The sequence below is a fragment of the Arachis ipaensis genome, chromosome B5 (assembly GCF_059453495.1).
Source record: "Arachis ipaensis isolate K30076 ecotype BB chromosome B5, ASM5945349v1, whole genome shotgun sequence".
Taxonomy (NCBI): Eukaryota; Viridiplantae; Streptophyta; class Magnoliopsida; order Fabales; family Fabaceae; genus Arachis; species Arachis ipaensis.
In genome coordinates, this window is record NC_142440.1 from 27,093,483 (window position 1) to 27,099,672 (window position 6,190).

The 6,190-nt window shown below is 37.4% G+C and overlaps 1 non-coding gene across 1 annotated transcript; it reads right to left on the reverse strand.

Annotated features, from left to right (window-relative positions):
• Positions 1-2,352: 2,352 nt before the first annotated feature.
• On the reverse strand, positions 2,353-2,460 carry LOC148563674 (small nucleolar RNA R71). The gene has a single exon (XR_015884379.1). It is a non-coding gene; the product is annotated as a small nucleolar RNA R71 (small nucleolar RNA).
• Between the last annotated feature and the right edge of the window lie 3,730 nt (positions 2,461-6,190).

Here is a 6,190-nt window from a genome sequence, read left to right on the forward strand (position 1 = left end):
CCCAGTTTATATTTTATTTATGTTTTTATTATCAATTCACCATACCCATTTGAATCCGCCTGACTGAGATTTACAAGGTGACCATAGCTTGCTTCAGGCCGACAATCTCCGTGGGATCGACCCTTACTCACGTAAGGTTTATTACTTGGACGACCCAGTGCACTTGCTGGTTAGTTGTGCGAAGTTGTGATAAAGAGTTGAGATTGCAATTGTGCGTACCAAGTTGTTGGCGCCATTGATGATCACAATTTCGTGCACCAAGTTTTTGGCGCCGTTGACGGGGATTGTTCGAGTTTGGACAACTGACGGTTCATCTTGTTGCTCAGATTAGGTAATTTTATTTTTATTTTAAGCTTTTTATTTCTTATTTTCGAAAATTACAAAAAAAAAAGTTCTTCTTTCTCATTTTTCCAAAATAATTTTCGAAAAATCCAAAAAAAAAATTTATAAAATCATAAAATCAAAAATATTTTTTGTGTTTCTTGTTCGAGTCTAGAGTCAAGTTTTAAGTTTAGTGTCAATTGCATCTTTTTAATTTTCTAAAAAAATTATTTTCGAAAATTTCATGCATTGCATTCTTCATGATCTTCAAGTTGTTCTTGGCCAGTCTTTTTGTTTGATCTTCATATTTTCTTGTTTTGTGTCTTTTCTTGTTTTTCATATGCATTCTTGAAACATTAATGCCTAAAGAATAAAAATTTTTAAGTTTGATGTCTTGCATGTTTTCTTTTCTTGAAAAATTTTCAAAATTAAGTTCTTGGTGTTCATCTTGACATTCAAAGTGTTCTTGGTGTTCATCTTGACATTCATAGTGTTCTTGCATGCATCACATGTTTTGATCCAAAATTTTCATGCATTGAGTCTTTTTGATGTTTTTCTCTTTCATCATTAAAAATTCAAAAAATCAAAAAAATATCTTTCCCTTATTCTATCATAAAATTTTGAAAATTTGGGTTGACTTTTTCAAAAATTTTTCAAAATTAGTTGTTTCTTATGAATCAAATCAAATTTTTATTTTAAAAACTCTATCTTTTTCAAATCTTTTTCAAAAAATCAAATCTTTTTTATTTTTCTTTCATAATTTTCGAAAATTTCAAATTGATTTTCAAAAAAATCTTTTTCTTATTTCTATTTCATATTTTCGAATTTAATACTAACAATTAATGTGATTGATTCAAAAATCTTAAGTTGTTACTTGCCTATTAAGAAAGGTTCAATCTTTAAATTTTAAAATCATATCTTTTAGTTTCTTGTTAGTCAAGTAATCAATTTTAATTTTCAAAATCAAATCTTTTTAAATTTCTTTTTCAAATAATTTTCAAAATAAATTTCAATCACATCTTTTTCAAAATCAATTTCAAAATCTTTTCTAACTTCTTATCTTTTCAAATTTGATTTTCAAATCTTTTTCAATTAACCACTTAACTTTTTGATTGATTCTTATCTTTTTCAAAACTACCTAACTAATTCTCTCTCTCTAATTTTCGAAAATCCCTTCCCTCTTTTTCAAAATTCCCTTTTTTTTAACTAATTGTTTTAATTTTTAATTTAATTTGATTTCAATTTTAATTTTCGAAATTTAACTTTAAATTTTATTTTTTTTATTTAATTAATTTTCAAAATTCCCTCTCTCTCATCTCCTTCTATTTATTTATTCATCTACTAACACTTCTCTTCCACCCAAAATTCGAACCCCATCTTCCTCTCCGTGTTCGAATTTTACCTCTTCTCCTTCTTACATTCTTCTCTTCTTATACTTGCATAAGGAATCTCTATACTGTTACATAGAGGATTCCATATTTTCTTTTCTGTTTTCTTCTTTTTCATATGAGCAGGAACAAGGATAAGAACATTCTTGTTGAGGCTGATCCTGAACCTGAAAGGACTTTGAAAAGGAGGCTAAGGAAAGCTAAAGCACAACTCTCTAGAGAAAATCTAACTGAAAATTTCGAAAAAGAAGGAGACATGGCCGAAAATAATGTAAGGAAGATGCTTGGTGGCTTTACTTCACCTAATTCCAATTTACATGGAAGAAGAATCTCAATCCCTGCCATTGGAGTAAACAATTTTGAGCTGAAACCTCAATTAGTTTCTCTGATGCAACAGAACTGCAAGTTTCATAGACTTCCATCTGAAGATCCTTTTCAGTTCTTAACTGAGTTCTTGCAGATCTGTGATACTATTAAGATCAATGGGATTGATCCAGAGGTCTATAGGCTTATGCTTTTCCCATTTGCTATAAGAGACAGAGCTAGAATACGGTTGGACTCTCAACCTAAAGATAGCCTGAACTCTTGGGATAAGCTGGTCACGGCTTTTTTAGCCAAGTTCTTTCCTCCTCAAAAGCTTAGTAAACTTAGAGTGGATGTTCAAACCTTCAAACAGAAAGAAGGTGAATCTCTCTATGAAGCTTGGGAGAGATACAAGAAACTGACCAAAAAGTGTCCTTCTGACATGCTTTCAGAATGGACCATCCTGGATATATTCTATGATGGTCTATCTAATTATCAAAGATGTCATTGGACCATTCTGCAGGTGGATCCATTCACCTAAAGAAAACGCCTGCAGAAGCTCAAGAACTCATTGACATGGTTGCAAATAACCAGTTCATGTACACTTCTGAAAGGAATCCTGTGAATAATGGGACGCCTATGAGGAAGGAAGTTCTTGAAATTGATACTCTGAATGCCATATTGGCTCAGAATAAAATATTGACTCAGCAAGTCAATATGATCTCTCAGAGTCTGAATGGATTGAAGGAATCATCCAACAGTACTAAAGAGGCATCTTCTGAAGAAGAAGCTTATGATCTTGAGAACCCTGCAATAGCAGAGGTGAATTACATGGGTGAACCCTATGGAAACACCTATAATCCCTCATGGAGGAATCATCCAAATTTCTCATGGAAGGGTCAACAAAAGCCTCAACAAGGCTTTAATAATGGTGGAAGAAACAGGTTTAGCAATAGCAAGCCTTTTCCATCATCCACTCAGCAACAGACAGAGAATTCTGAGCAGAATCCATCTAGCTTAGCAAATATAGTCTCTGACCTATCTAAGGCCACTTTAAGTTTCATGAATGAAACAAGGTCCTCCATTAGAAATTTGGAGGCACAAGTGGACCAGCTGAGTAAAAGAGTCACTGAAACTCCTCCTAGTACTCTCCCAAGCAATACAGAAGAGAATCCAAAAAGAGAGTGCAAGGCCATTGATTTAACCATCATGGCCGAACCTACAAGGGAGGGAGAGGATGTGAATCCCAGTGAGGAAGATCTCCTGGGACGTCCAGTGATCAACAAGGAGTTTCCCTCTGAGGAACCAAAGGAATCTGAGGCTCATCTAGAGACCATAGAGATTCCATTGAACCTCCTTATGCCATTCATGAGCTCTGATGAGTATTCTTCTTCTGAAGAAAATGAAGATGTCACTGAAAAGCAAGTTGCCAAGTACCTTGGTGCAATCATGAAGCTGAATGCCAAATTATTTGGTAATGAGACTTGGGAAGATGAACCTCCCTTGCTCATCAATGAACTGAGTGATCTGGATCAACTGACATTGCCTCAGAAGAAACAGGATCCTGGAAAGTTCTTAATACCTTGTACCATAGGCACCATGACCTTTGAGAAGGCTCTATGTGACCTTGGGTCAGGGATAAACCTCATGCCACTTTCTGTAATGGAGAAACTGGGAATCTTTGATGTGCAAGCTGCCAGAATCTCATAAGAGATGGCAGACAACTCAAGAAAACAGGCTTATAGACAAGTAGAGGACGTGATAGTAAAGGTTAAAGGCCTTTACATCTCTGCTAATTTCATAATCCTAGACACTGGGAAGGATGAGGATGAATCCATCATCCTTGGAAGACCCTTCCTAGCCACAGCAAGAGCTGTGATTGATGTGGACAGAGGAGAATTGATCTTTCAACTGAATGAGGACAACCTTGTGTTTAAAACTCAAAGATCTCCTTCTGTAACCATGGAGAGGAAGCATGAAAAGCTTCTCTCACTGCAGAGTCAACCAAGGCCCCCAAAGTCAAACTCTAAGTTTGGTGTTGGGAGGCCACAACCAAACTCTAAGTTTGGTGTTGAACCCCCACATTCAAACTCTAAGTTTGGTGTTGGGAGGTTCCAACAATGCTCTGAACATCTGTGAGGCTCCATGAGAGCTCACTATCAAGCTATTGACATTAAAGAAGCGTTAATGTTATCTAATTATATTTATTTATTTTCTATTGTTATTTCGTGTTTTATTAGGTTGATGATCATGTGGAGTCACAAAAACTATTGAAAAATCAAAAACAAAATGAAAATAGCAGAAAAAAAATAGCACACCCTGGAGGAGAGCAGTCTGGCGTTTAAACGCCAGAAATAAGCATCTGTCTGGCGTTTAACGCCAGAAACAAGCACCAAGCTGGCGTTTAACGCCAGAACCAAGCATCTACCTGGCGTTAAACGCCAGAAACAAGCTACATTTGGGCGTTTAACGCCAGAAACAGGCAGTAGTCTGGCGTTAAACGCCAAAATTGCACAGCAAGGGCGTTTTACACGCCTAATTGGAGCAGGAATGTTAAGTCCTTGACCCCACTTGATCTGTGGACCCCACAGGATCTCCTCAGGACCTGTGGATCCCACAGGGTCCCCACATCTTCTTCTCTCTCCTCTTCACACCTTTTCATAACTCTCTTCCCCAAATACCCTTCACCAATCAACTCAATCACTCTTCCCCATCACCTCTTCACCACTCACATCCATCCTCTCTTCCCCAAAAACCCCACCTACCTTCAAATTCAAACTAATTTCCCTCCCAAACCCAACCCTAATGGCCGAAACTTAACCCTCCCCCCACTCCTATATAAACCCCTCATTCCTTCTTCATTTTCACACAACACAGCCCTATCTTCACCCTTTGGCCGAAAACACCTCTCTCTCCCTCTCCTCCATTTCTCTTCTTCTTCTCTTTCTTTCTTTCTTCTTTTGCTCAGGGACGAGCAAACATTTTAAGTTTGGTATGGTAAAAGCATAGCTTTTTGTTTTTTCATAACCATCAATGGCACCTAAGGCCAGAGAAACCTCAAGAAAGAGGAAAGGAAAGGCAATTGCTTCCACCTCTGAGCCATGAGAGATGGAGAGATTCATCTCAAAGGTCCATCAAGACCACTTCTATGAAGTTGTGGCCAAGAAGAAAGTGATCCCTGAGGTTCCTTTCAAGCTCAAAAAGAATGAGTATCCGGAGATCCGACTTGAGATCCAAAGAAGAGGTTGGGAAGTTCTCACCAACCCCATTCAACAAGTCAAGATCCTAATGGTTCAAGAGTTCTATACAAACGCATGGATCACCAGGAACCATGATCAAAGTGTGAACCCGAATCCAAAGCATTGGCTTACTATGGTTCGGGGGAAATACTTAGATTTCAGTCCGAAAAATGTAAGGCTGGCGTTCAACTTGCCAATGATAGAAGAGAACGCACACCCCTACACAAGAAAGGTCAACTTTGATCAAAGGTTGGACCAAGTCCTCATAGACATATGTGAGGAAGGAGCTCAATGGAAAATTGACTCAAGAGGCAAGCCGGTTCAACTAAGAAGGCATGACCTCAAACCAGTGGCTAGGGGATGGTTAGAGTTCATTCAACGCTCAATCATTCCTACTAGCAACCGGTCTGAAGTTACTATAGACCGGGCCATCATGATCCATAGTATCATGATTGGAGAGGAGGTGAAAGTTTATGAGATTATACCTCAAGAACTCTACAAGGTGGCTGACAAGTCCTCTACTTTGGCAAGGTTAGCCTTTCCTCACCTCATATGCCACCTCTGCAATTCGGCTGGAATTGACATAGAGGAGCTCAAGAGCACCATTGGTTCTTCAAGAAGAGGAAGACGCCACCCTCACTAAGGTGGACTCATTCCTTAATCTCCTTGTCTATTTATTTTCTATTTTTCGATTTTTGAGCCTTATGTGTTATTTATGTTTGTGCCTTTACTACATGATCATTAGTGTCTAAGTGTCTATGCCTTAAAGTTATGGATATGAATCCATCACCTTTCTTAAATGAAAAATGTTTTAATTACAAAAGAACAAGAAGTACATGGTTTCGAATTCATCCTTGAAACTAGTTTAATTATTTTGATGTGGTGACAATACTTTTTATTTTCTGAATGAATGCTTGAACAGTGCATATGCCTTTTGAA